General features: G+C 40.3%; 1 long non-coding RNA gene across 1 annotated transcript in view; it reads left to right on the top strand.

The window, feature by feature from the left end:
* The window catches only part of LOC122901100, an 86,268-nt gene that overhangs the window by 36,949 nt on the left and 36,058 nt on the right, over nucleotides 1-13,261 (top strand). Inside the window, exons 4-6 of the long non-coding RNA XR_006383358.1 lie at nucleotides 7,593-7,720; nucleotides 8,282-8,346; nucleotides 9,524-9,617. This is a non-coding gene — a long non-coding RNA (uncharacterized LOC122901100). The remainder of the gene's footprint in view (nucleotides 1-7,592; nucleotides 7,721-8,281; nucleotides 8,347-9,523; nucleotides 9,618-13,261) is intronic.

The following is a 13,261-nucleotide window of genomic DNA, read 5'->3' as shown; positions in this document are numbered from 1 at the left end:
CCACCCTGAGAACACTCCCTAGTAAATTTCCTGCACACACATTTCTGTTGTAGAGTCAGCGTCCCACAGTCTGCTTTCACATGACCTGTGACAGATGGAATTGATAAGGAGTGGACCATGCAAAATTACATTGGGTCTATTCAGCCATAAAGAAATTGATGGCAATATGGTATCATTATCAGTATTAAGTCCAGGAAGATAGCATCTTTTCCTGATTCTCAAACAAACATGATCACAGTCAGCTGTCCACTCATGGATGTGCTCTCTGACCATCACTGCCTGAACATTCCCTCAGCTTGACTTAACTTCAGGAAAGTTTCTTTTTGACCATGGGTCCCTGATCTGCATTCTTTTTTAGAGCATTTGCTTTAGAAAACTTGGAATTATAAATGCTTTCTCTGCCCTTTGAGATGTAAATCTTCTCTAACATTTGCCAGTTTTATGACCCAAGAGTGTCTTTCTCAAGGACAGAAGCTGTCCCTTGGAAATATAATCATCAAGGAAGATAGGCATCTTATATCCCAGTCTTTGAGGCTAACTGAATAAGCACCAATTAGCAAACAGACATGGTGTAATCACATTAACCAAACTCTTTTCTAATGTCCTCTAATAGTTTTCCACTGGCTCACCAGCTGCTTTATTAAAAAAAAAAAAAAAATAGGGGCACCTGGAGTCTGCCCTCAGCTATGGCCATGATCCGAGGATCCTGGAATTCAGTCCCACGTTGGGCTCCCTTCTCAGTGGGGAGTCTGTTACTCCCTCTGCCCCTCCTTCTGCTTATGCTTTCTCTCTCCCTCTCTCTCAAATAAATAAATAAAATCTTAAAAAAAAAAAAAAAAGACTTCCTTGCCTATTGAACTGCTTCTGGTGCAATATTTTTTCTTTGACACCTTTCTCTGGTGATCATTTTAGCAAGCGGAAAGACTGGCAAGGGAAAAGAGGCTGGATTTAGCAGAGCTTGATCCTGCTGGCAGTAAACTCATGTTCTGGATTATTCATTTGAATTCCTCCTGGTCAGGACCACAGGAGACTGTAAGAGTCCCTGTAGTCAGTCTTCAGCAGAGGCAGAACAATACATCTGCTGCTATCTCAGGCACCCAACTGGATAATGAGGTGGCAAAAAGCCGGCCTTGGAGAGCCAAGAATGGGAATGAAGCCTAGGCTCAGCCATAGCTCAATGGGCAGTTGAGATTTTGGGCCAGAGGATCTACATTACTAAACTCCAAAACTGATACTGACCATCCAAAAGTATGATGAACTTGTCTATTTCTAAGGGCTCATCCTACTCTGATAATTTCACATCATCTTCTCCAAGCACCAACATGTACTTCAGAAAGTTCATTTGTTGTGGTTACATGGTGGTCTCTTCAGCTGTCTCCCTGAAATTTGCAAACTCCTATTAGAATCTGAATTATCCATTCTTTGCTATTTTGGGGGTGTTTGTTTACTTGCTTTAAGGTTATTTTTCATTAGGATAAATTCCACCTTTGGAATCACTGGATCAAAGTGCATATCAGTTTTATGGCTCTTTCTACCTGTTCAGATTGTCCTTTTAAAAAATGGAAAATTTTTTTTTTGCTGCAAGCACTGAGTATACCAGTATCCTACAATCCTCTCCAATTCCCTTTTAGTTATTTAAATGGGTTGTCTTTGTTCTTTGTTTGATGGGACCTGGTCATTATTTTAATATAATGTGAAAATATGTAGTTACTCTTTGGTCTGTTTGTTCCCTCTAGGTAGCAGGACCAAAGATTCTTGACATATGTTTCAGGTATCTGTCCCTGGACCCAGCCCTCTGGTTTCATCTTCTCATTGGCTCGGTTTAAAGGGTTCTTTCTGTGGTTATATAATTACTGAGGTATGAACAATGGTAAAGGAGCCATCTCAGAGGAACAAGTGCCAAGCATGGAGAGGTGTCCAAAGCAGGGCTCATTTCCGGGCTCTGAGGGAGGGTTCCTCTGGGTTTAGGGAGGTGCACATTGAGTGTACTTCTTGTACTCCTTTCTTCCTAACCCAACCAATTATGAGATGTTTTGTTAAAATCAAGTAAGAGGAGCTCAAAAATGTAAAAAGCCCTCTACATGTTGCTTCAGTATGAGACAGCCACATAGGAAAGGAAAAGACCATTTTGATTGGTGGTCCGCAGGCTAACTATTATGAGATAATGGTTTCTTTATATTAAACAGACAAGCCAACAAGACTGTATAGAGTTCAACATTTTTGCAAAAATATTACACAATTGAAACAATACACAAGGGTATAAATTTTTAAATAATGCTATCATTTTCCATTTTGCTTCTGGGAGACATCCTGTGTTCAGGTTCTATGTACTTATATAGATTTTTAAACATTAGCCTGAATATTATTATGAAATATTATATGCATACAAGAAACAGTAGAAAATGATGTAATGAATATTTCTTTACCGGTTATTATCCAGCTTTATCAAATTTATCAAAGTCCAATATTTCAGATTTTCCCACATTTGGAATGTAAGTGCTCTGTGAAGGATTTCCTTGGTGTTTACTACACATCAAGTTCCTGAATGAAGTTATTTTCTCATGCATTGTATCCCTTGATTCACTTTGTGCTACGATCCCTTAAAGAGGTAGTATTACACCTAATTTATAGCTCTGCAAAACTGAATCTCGGAGAGGAAAGGAAAGAATTTGAAGTTCTCCAGATAATGCATGGTGGGCCTGAAGTCTGAGGGGCAATCTCTCAGACTCAGAGCTAGCTCTGAGACTTGATTGCTTCTCTCTTGGTCTGGTGTGTGTGTGTGTGTCTGTCTGTCTGTCTGTCTGCATGTGTCTGAGTCCACACACATGTCACACTTGTATCTGGATCTGTGCATGTGAATCCATACATGTACAAGAACAGGTGTCTTAGAACAGGAGAGAGAAGATCTTGTCACTCACTTCAAGGGATGTGGCCCCTGGTAAGAAAAGGAAGTACCTTTTGAATAGTCACAGCATCTCTCAACACAAGTAGAACAAGGCCTATTCTCAGCCTTTTCCAGGGGAGGAATGGCCTCTCATTCCATTTTTTTATAGGAACATCTATCCCTAGCCGACAGTTTATGAGCAGCTTTCTGTCGTGGGCAGGAGTGTTGGCTCACTATAATTAATTCTTTTCTCACCCCCACACTTGAGAGTGAGAAATCAAAGGGCATGAAAGGGAATGCAGTTCCACAAAGGAACTACATAAAATGTTACCTTTTGGCTCAACACGCTGCTCCCTCCCTGAGTCATATGCCTAAGTCCCCATCTCAGCACGGACGACAGGGTTTGTTGCTGGCTGAGACCCAATCACAGATTCGTTGGCAGTCACTCTCCAAGATTTGGTAGGGGTATTCGTTAAAACTTGGCTGGAAGGAAAGATTTTTGTGCCAAAGGTTTTCTCTTATTCTGTATGTGTTGCTTGTGAGATAAATAAGGGCAAAGGAAAGGGATGAATTATTGGTGGACTTTAAACTTTGGGGTCAGAGAGTTGAGTGTGAGGCCCCACATTGCCATGTAACAACCTAGAACAAGGTTAAGTCTCCTAGACTTTCTGGACCTCAGTTCCTGGATTTATAGCATAAGTGTTAGAATACATGTCCCCTAAGGTTTGGGGGGAAGGTTAGGTGAGTGAGGTGTCTAATGTCTGCCTAAGTTCTCCCTAAGTTCTCCCTGACTTCTGCTAACACTCCCTAACACGGTACCTGGCACACAGTCAGCTCTCTGTGCTGATACCATCATTTACAAAGTACATTCATGCCGTGTCACTTTGTCCTCAGAGCAATCCATTAAGACAGGCATGCATTCTCTTTCCGTTCTTTGCACATGTTTCATAAGCAGAATGGATGGCTTGGTTAGCCAGTGCTCTTCCCATTGAGACAGGTGCCACCATGAGAGGAGAACAGTGGCCCATCTAAGCCCTGAAATGTGCTGGATGTCTCTGTGGGGAAAACCCTCAAAACACTGGCTCTGCTCCCTTCCTGTAGCAGGACAGATGGTCTTAAAGAACACTGGCCTTACAGGCCAGAATCCTCACCCTGACCTTTTTGGTCCTTGTGCAAAACCTCAATCTTGTTTCATTTCCTAAATTTCATAATGTTAGTTCTATTGACTTCTGTGTTTCTTTCATTAAACAGGTAGGTGTGCAAAGTATAGTTCAAGGTTCTCTCTTCCTCTGTGAATCAGGAAAATAAGTGATGGAGAGGGCTGGGGCAACAACAAGGGTTGGATCTGATTTTTTCCTTCCAGGGAAATTGCCACGGGATTATCTCAAGTCTCCACAGAAAAAGAAAGGAAAAAGGCTTATCCAGGGAAGGGAAGGTTCTTTGGTAAAAATGCAGATATCCTTTTCTGGTGTTCCTATCAGCCTTTGGTAATTTGGGGAAAAAAATGATAAAAACAGGTTGAGGGATTGGTTCTTCCCTTATAAAACATGAAAGAAACAGAAAAGAACTTGGAATATGCAAAACTTAGTTAGCTTTACTCTTTTGAGTCTTTTATCTTTGCAAATTTGGACAAAAGGCAAGGACGCAGAGTTATTATTATTGCTTTTTTAAAAAATTTTTTTAATTTTTTTTTTATTTGACAGAGATCACAAACAAGCAAGAGAGGCAGGTAGCGAGAGAGGGGATAGCAGGCTCCCCGCTGAGCAGAGAGCCCAATGCGGGACTCGATCCCAGGACACTGAGATCATGACCTGAGCCAAAGGCAGAGGCTTTAACCCACTGAGCCACCCGGGTGCCCCAATTATTACTGCGTTTTTTAAAAGATTTGTTTATTTATTTGAGAGAGAGTGTGTGTGGGGAGAGGAGGGACAGAGGGCAAGGGAGAGAATCTCAAACAGACCCCCCTCTGAGTGTGGAGTGCAAGGCGGTCTCCACCCCAGGCTACCGGAGCCGAAATCAAGAGCTGGACGCTTAACTGACTGAGCCACCAGGTGATCCAAGTTGTCGTGATTGTTTTAATCATTGAACACATCCATCTCTACTTATCTTTAGTTTACTAAAACTAAAATCTGTTATCAGTGCATTTGGGTGAATGGTACCATCCTCCAGTCCTGGGTACTGACCCCTTTCAAATCATGAAATGTCTTCATGTGCTTTCCCAGAACCAGGGTGGGGGACACTAATTGGAAGGAACTCTGTCCCTCTGACACTCATCCACTTATTTTTATTTGTTTATTTTTAAATGTGTTTACATACCCTTGCTGAGCATTTACTTTGTGAGTAGAGGATATTATTGCCAGATTCCAGGAGAATCAGGTGAAGTCTGTATTTCTGGGGAAAGAGATTCAGCACAAGTAGTGGTGATGCTCATGTATAGGACCCAGAGACAATGGAGAACATCCCCCAGAGCTGAAAAGCAATGTTCCTGGAGACTAGGTCATATGTATGGACACTTAGTGTTCACCATCTACTGAAATAGAAGATGGCTCTACCTACATGTGCTCTGACTGGAATATGACTTCTGAATATTCAAAGTATTTGAAGGGGTACGTCATGATGAGATGGTGGTGGGAAGCAGGAGCCCTTTAAATCTGGAATGAAAGAAGGTCTTGAACCCCAAGGGAACTGGGCAATCTGGTCCCACATTTGGGAGATGAAGAATCTGAGATTCAGAAAGAGAAGGTGACCTTAGCTCAGTTTCTTTTTGGCATCAAGGGCATTGAACTCACATTTCCTTATTTCGTGTTTGAGGTTTGATTTTTTTTTTTTTACTTTATTTTCCATAAACCGTACTCCCCATGAAACATTATAATACAAATAATCACAGAATCTTAATTATATCATTTTATGTTACGCACGGTTTTGTTTGGGAAAGCAATGATAAGTTCACTGATGTTGGGATGTGATGGGTAAGTTGAAAGTTGGCTCGGTGACGGATGCCAGGGCCACACTGAAGCACTTTGATAGTGTGTGTTCTCCAGATAGACAGATGTTAGTTTAATTTATGAAGAATGTGTGGGTTACATCCCATAAAAAGTAAAAGGCAAGAAAAATATTAACAAAACCAATCCCTAGGATTCTTTCACTGATGTCTGTGATGGGTTGCCCGTGAGGAACTCAATCCTGACAACTACCATACGATGAACTTGGAATGGGACCTTCTCCAAGTGAATCTTGAGATGATGGTAGCTCAGTCCACAGCTGGATCACAACCTTATGAGAGACCCTGAATGAGAGGGTCCCAGATTAGCCACACTCAGATTATGGTCCCAAAGAAACTTTGAGAAAGTTACTCTTGTTTAAGTTACTCAGTTTTAGGGTAATCTGTGACTTATCGGTAGATGATTAGTACATTATTCTTTGCTCGGATCAAGACATGTTCAGCCTCATTTTCATCTATCTTCCCCTGGAAGCCTTTGTCCAAAGCCTTGAAAAAGAGGGTCATAAAATTTCTTCTCATAATTGTTCTTAATGAAGACAGACATCAAACAAACCATTAACCACCCAGCGAGACACTTTCTGGCTTTTTCCTAATCACAAAAGTCTGAATCTCAGGTTGACTGACATGGAAACATCTACTTATTCAGACACTGTGACCTAATACTGATAATGCCTCATGTTCAGACAAGCCCCTTGGAGCTTCTCAGGCCTAGGGTGCCCTGTACCTTGGGCTAAAGAAGATGAACAGAAGGTCAGAAGCTAATTCCAGGAAAGGAGGGGAACTTGCTGTCATATTAATCTTCTCAACACAGTCTTTTCTACTACAGTAGCTCCAGATGGCCTCCTTGGATGCCATGCATTATTTCTCAGTGAGTCAGTTTCCCTGGCTTCCTTTAGGTCAAGGATCCAAAAAAAAAAAAAAAACAAAAAAAACAAAAAAAAACCAGGAGAGGTAATTTGCCATCTCATATAAGCCTATGGCAGTTTTTATGTTGAAATCTTGGGAGACCCTCTTCCCTGGGGGATTTGGGAACCTTCTCTTGCCCTCTGCCTCCCCCTTCTCTAAGGGGAAATATTACTGCCAAGCCTATTCTCAGAGCTGCTCAAAAAACACATACCCAGCAGCATGTCCTGGCAAAAATAAAGGCAAGAATGAGGATAGGCTATTTCTAGATAAAAATTTAAAAAATATATGCAGAGAAGAAAAATTAAGCTCATGCAGATTTCCTGCTTCTCCCACAGTTGTAGGGGCCTACATATCAAGAATTTGGTTTTCTTTAATATTTTAATTGTGCAATATCTTAAACCTACCCAGTAAAGAAAAAAATAATATGATGAACTCTTATATACTTTAACTCATCCTCAGCACGCACAGTGAATGTGAACTGTACATTATTCTTTTTTAAATTATTATGTATGTATTATTATTCTTTATGCATTTCCAAGACAATATATCACTAGCATCTCTCTCTCTTTCTCTCTCTCACTCTCTCCCTGTGTCTGTCTGAGTCTGTGTCTCTCTCTCTTCCAATGCTATTCCAGTGCTATGTCTTGCTGTTTCTTTTTTTCTTCTAGTACCATGCTCTAGGCTGAATGCATAAGTATCAAGGTAATAAGATTTTGCCTAAATTTCTATTCATTAAGCAGTATTTACTGAATCCTCACTATAGTGCTCTGAAGACAATACTATTATTATCCCATTTTACAGATGCAGGAACCGGTCTGGTGAAAGAACATCACTTGTTCAAGGCCATGGAGATGGCCAGTCTATGATATGAAGGAAGATATATCAGAAAACTGACCTATACAGTTGAACAAATCCTGTTCCCTCCAAAGGTTTGTTTTCCTCTTTCCTACAGTAGATTTGTTTGTTTTCCATGCAAAAGGAAGTAAGATGAGCCCTCATTTTTACCCTGAAAAAATTCCTTCCCTGTAGTAGGAAAGTGAGAGGCAGGGATTGTGCTGAGAACACATCGTGACCAATAGACACAGGTCAGATCAGGACATCCATCTGGGGTGCTGGGGAATAAAAACAGGGAAGGAGAACAATGTATTTTAGCTCCAATCAGAATAAGAGCAAAGGAATCAATGTTTACCAAATGAAACTTATCTAGAATAGCACTTATTTACCAAGTCCCATAGGTATTACAAACTGAAACAGGAAATGAAAAGCTATTAAAATAAATGTTCCAATAGTATTCTTAACACAACTACCAGCACTTTGATGAAAAGGAAACCCATACCGCCCTCATCTATATTTTCTAAGCTCAAACTCATAGAACTTTCTTGATAGGTCAGCACTAAATTTGAGTAATTGTTGCTAAGTCCTAGACACGAGTACTTAAAAGGAAGTAAAAGTTAAAAAAATCTCTGTACATGTGGGTGTTATGCTTACAGGTAATTTGTTGCTAGAGCTAGAGGAAAGTTGAAAACATGGCTTTAAAAAGAAAACAACATATGAAGTAAGTATTACATTTTATTTAATTTAGTGTGCTGTATAGAAATGACTGAGATTTCCAAAATTGTTCTCTCCCATTTCATCAGGAGCTTTAAAGAAAATGTTGTACCTCTCTTAATATTGCTTCTTCCCTCCTGTTTCACTGAAGTATCTTTGAAAAGGGCAAAGGGAGGGCGCCTGGGTGGCTCAGTGGGTTAAAGCCTCTGCCTTCAGCTCAGGTCATGATCTCAGGAGCCTGGGATCAAGCCCCCACATTGGGTTCTCTGCTCGGCAGGGAGCCTGCTTCCCCTTCTCTTTGCCTGCCTCTCTGCCTATTTGTGATCTCTCTCTGTCAAATAAATAAATAAAATCTTTAAAAAGAAAAGAAAAGAAAAGTGCAAGGGGAGGAGGACAATAGAGGTACAATGAAAACAATGATGATGATGATAATAGTCTCTTCTCCCAGTATCTTTTCTCATTGCTACCTAGAGTTATGATTTGTATGTAGTTTTATAGGGCTGGGGGCTTTTTAAAGGTGTCTTAAGGAGGAGAGAGTAAAGGTCACAATAGTAGGTGTTTTAAAAGTATATGAATACATTCTATTGTATGCATATATATACTCAGAACATAGTATATATCACATTTTCTTTATACATTCACCTGTTGATGGGAGTTTAGGTTGTTTCTATACCTTGCATATGGTGAGTAATGCGGTGATGAACATCCAGGTGCTAATACCTCTTCAAGACCCTGATTTCAATTATTTTGGATAAATATCCAGAAGTAAGATTGCATTTTCACTTGGTGGTTCCCCTTCTGGTTTTTGAGGAACTTCAGGGTTTTCTCCAGCGGCTGCACCAGTTTGCATTCTTACGCACAGTGCAAAGCGTTCTGGTTTCTCCACATCCTCATCAGCACGTGCCTTTGGTCTTTTTGATCACAGCCAACCTGAGAGGTCTGAGTTGTACCTCCTTGTGGTTGTGATGCATGTTTTCCAGAAATGAGGGATTACTACAGCTCTGCTGTACACAGCGTACCTATGGTCAACAATACTGTATTTACACTTAAAAATCTATTGAGGGTGGATCTCATGTTGAATGTTCATAACACCATAACAAAGTGTATGAAGATCCAAGATCAAGTCAAAGATCCAAAGATCCAAAGATCTAAAGATCCAAGTCATTTTGTGATTACTTTTGCAGATCATGCACCTTCAGTGGTTACAGGGAAGTGTTCCAGGCCTGAACCATGTGTGTTACGGCTTTTATGAACAATGCATCCAGTCTATCAGAAGAGGTGAGCTCTGTTTCCACCCTGTATTCTTTCTTCCTGTGCCAGCTTTTGCTGGCAGTAGGAAGGGTTGATTTAAATGACTGGTTAGTGCAGTGGAAAAGTCCTAAATACACTAAAAGTGAAATTGTGGTAAATTAAATAAATGTGTAAAGAAAGACTAGCAGTTTTGAAAGACTCTGGCTTCAGTTTTCGAAGACTTGCATGTGATTTCTGCAGCTCAGTTCCCAAATTAAGATTCCCTTCATTCTTGCACGTTTGTATATACCTAAGGATGCTTAAAGCAGAATTTTCCTTCAAACACCCTGTGAAGCTTATCCCCGGAGAAGGTCATTTGCAGGGATTGACTCAATAGGTGACTGGTGTATTTGCAGAATGTTTGACATCCAAGCTTTTGTTTTTGGCTGAGCTTTAGGAACCTTGGAGAAGTCCAGCAGAAGTGGCTGGAAGTGAGGAATAAGGCAGGGACTGATGTTGGTCATGGAGCAAAAAGTGCTGCTTTCTCAGCCTTGTAGTGAGCCCATCAGCGTTCTGTCTTTATTAATACATGTCAATACACACATGTACTTTCCTACCAGACTGAACGTAGTTCTCATCATGAGTCTCGTGCTCCTGCATACTCTTTTAAGAATGTCGTAAGCTTAGGAGTTAACATGTTGACTATTAAGTGCCAACTGTTTATACGCAGATGTGGTTACAATGTAGTATAGGAATAGATATGACAAGAGCCAGGACTATGGGAAGGCTGTTAAGGAAATCAAAAACAAAACCTTTTCCCAAAACTTTTATCTAACTGACCCAGAAGTTCACATTTAGAGACTTCATTCTAAGTAATTATGGATCATTCTCTTATTCTCTATAATGGTGTAAAATTTGCTTAAACCTCAATGGGATAAAACAGCAGAATTCCCCCATGTACAGATACATGGGGGAATTCTCCAAACAGACTGATTTGAAAAAATATATCCAGGGTGTATCTGGATAGTAATTGCTAGTATTACTAAAGGACTCAGCTTTTAAACAATTTTGGGCCTCTTTTATTTGTAAAAGAGTTCTAGTGTATTAAAGCTCAGTTTTTATAAGTAGCTTTTTAAGACTATAGCTAGGTTGTGAAACAAAGTAGGCCTATGATAATGCCTAAAGGAAAATCTTGGATGAAATGGTACACAGGTCAACTCTGACCCTTCAGCTGTCTTTGTGGAAGAAAGAAAGAAAGAAAGAAAGAAAGGGAGAGAGAGAGAAAGAGGGAGGGAGGGGGAGGGAGTGGGAGAGGGAAGGAGGGAGGTAGAGAGGAAGGAAAGAAGGAAGGAAGGAAGGTAGGAAGAAAAAGAAAGAAAGATCATCCTCTTTTCAATACGATTTACTTCTCTAAGACTATGGTGATAAATTCATTTGTTAGAAAAATTAGATAGTTTGCTGCTGGTTGTGTCAATGTTTTCTTAATAAAGATACAAAGATCTGATGTTGGCGATGTGCTGATGCTCTCTAGTGTGTTACTCCTTTTAGTACACAACCTGTACAAGCACACACCTTGGCTCCAGGGTTTGGTGGTTAGTATAGAAAACTCATGAGAAAGTCCTTCCATTTCTATTTCTTAGGTCCTGCCTACCGAGAGTTAGGTGGAGCTGACCGTCTGTGGTGGCAGGGGCGATGCTCTGATACATACACCCAGCAGAGGTGGAATGCCTGGAGGTTATAGGGGTCTCTACAGAGTATCTTGAAATATCAATGAAATATAAGTATTTCAGTCTTTATCAGACATTATCGTATATTAGGTCCAATATTAGCAAGTTGAATCAAGCTTTGGGGATTAAATAACTATGAAAGAAAGACTTAAACTTGAGAAAAATTCAACCCAGTTGTTTAGTTTCTCGATGACAACTGGGTAACGTGCTCCTTTTAAAGCAGTAGAGTATTTCAGTCAAGTTTCTACACGAGTGGAGGTTGATAACCTCCTCCCTCCTTTGAGGCAAGGTCAAAATCTTAGCATTTGACTTAACCGGGAGCTCCATTTCCACCAAAGAAAGAAAATAAAAGGTGAAAGCAACCACGGTTGTCACTGGAGCTACCCATAGATATTCTTTTTCTTCTTCTTGGCATATTTTAAGATTGCACTTGAAGGGGCGCCTGGGTGACTCAGTGGGTTAAGCCACTGCCTTGCTCAGGTCATGATCTCAGGGGCCTGGGATCGAGTCCCACATCGGGCTCTCTGCTCAGCAGGGAGCCTGCTTCCTCCTCCTCTCTCTCTCTCTCTCTCTCTCTCTCTTTCTGCCTCTCTGCCCACTTTGATCTCTCTCTGTCAAATAAATAAATAGAGTCTTAAAAAAAAAAAAAAAAAGATTGCACTTGAAATCAGGTACGGCTGTTAGACCCGTTTTGTACAATGAAATGTAAATGAAAGTAGCATGTGCCAGAGAAAACTCTCCAGGTTTGGCCTTCCATTGAGGCTGACTCGGAGCAAAGCTCCCATCAAGTGGGCATGTACTATACAAGAGAAGTAAACCTTTGAAGCCACTAGGCATTGAGAGTAGCTTTCATCAGAATCACTTGAAGGACTTTTTGAACTGATTGCCAGGCCCACCTCCAGAGTTTCTCATTTAGGAGGTTGGTGAGGGATGCGAAGACCGCAAGCGGCCACATGATGCCAGAGCTGTTCGCCCAAAGTCCATGCTTTGAACACAATCACCTTAAGCTGTCTTGACTGAGGCAGGGAGGGTCCCCTGATTTATGTCAGTGAATGTAAATGATGACCTTGCACTGGTAAGTTATTCTATGGTAGACAGTGTATTTCTTCGCAGTAATCTTAACAACTACATTGCGTTCGTATCATTCATTGTACAGATTGAAAACTCAAAACTTCTAGGGCTTTAACTATTGCCCAGTCTTAGTAACTGGCAGTGTTGAAATCTCAGCCTGCCTGATAATAAACATTAGGCTTGTATTAATCTATTTTTATATGATTCAGACTCTTTTGAAGGTGTTCGATCACCTCAATAATGCTAAGTACTGGGTTTGAGAACAAATTCTTATTTAGTAAGATTTTACTGAGTTACTTCATTTCAATATGATTATATTTTAGGATAATTATGTTCTTTCCAGATGTGGTGGAGACCCCAAAGATGAATAAAGCCCCATGCATTTTCATAGAATTTGCAGTCTTTCAGAGTATCTCAAAAGCAAGTCCGATTATAAAGGCATTAGGACAAGAATAAACAAAAGACTATGGGAGTCCAGAGGAGGGAGGGATTCCATCCAGAGAGTGGGTGAGAACCTATGAGCTGAGCGGTAAAAAGTGATGGGTCTTTAGAGCAAAGTGAGAAAGAAACTGTACAATTGCAATACTGAGCTACACATCACCACTGAGAAGATTGGTTTGAGCCATATTTTTATAATTAAAAAAATATCCCTGGGACACTTTTATTCTTTAAAGGATGTATTGAGTGTTATGGTAATGATTAATTGAGGTGGTGCTGGTGCTGGAGGAATAATAAGGAATTTAAAGTATTATGTAGATTTTCTCATAGGTTATTTTCCTATGAGACAGTTAAATATGATGGCAGTGACAGTACCAAGTTCCAAATAATATTTCTAAATAAATTGTTTAAATCCTCAATCTAGTTGTTTTTTTTTAATCTGAAAATGTAATAGCT

Source organism: Neovison vison, chromosome 2 (assembly GCF_020171115.1).
Source record: "Neovison vison isolate M4711 chromosome 2, ASM_NN_V1, whole genome shotgun sequence".
Taxonomy (NCBI): Eukaryota; Metazoa; Chordata; class Mammalia; order Carnivora; family Mustelidae; genus Neogale; species Neogale vison.
The sequence above is the reverse complement of the archived record's forward strand: the minus strand, read 5'-3'. Positions and strand labels throughout refer to the sequence as shown.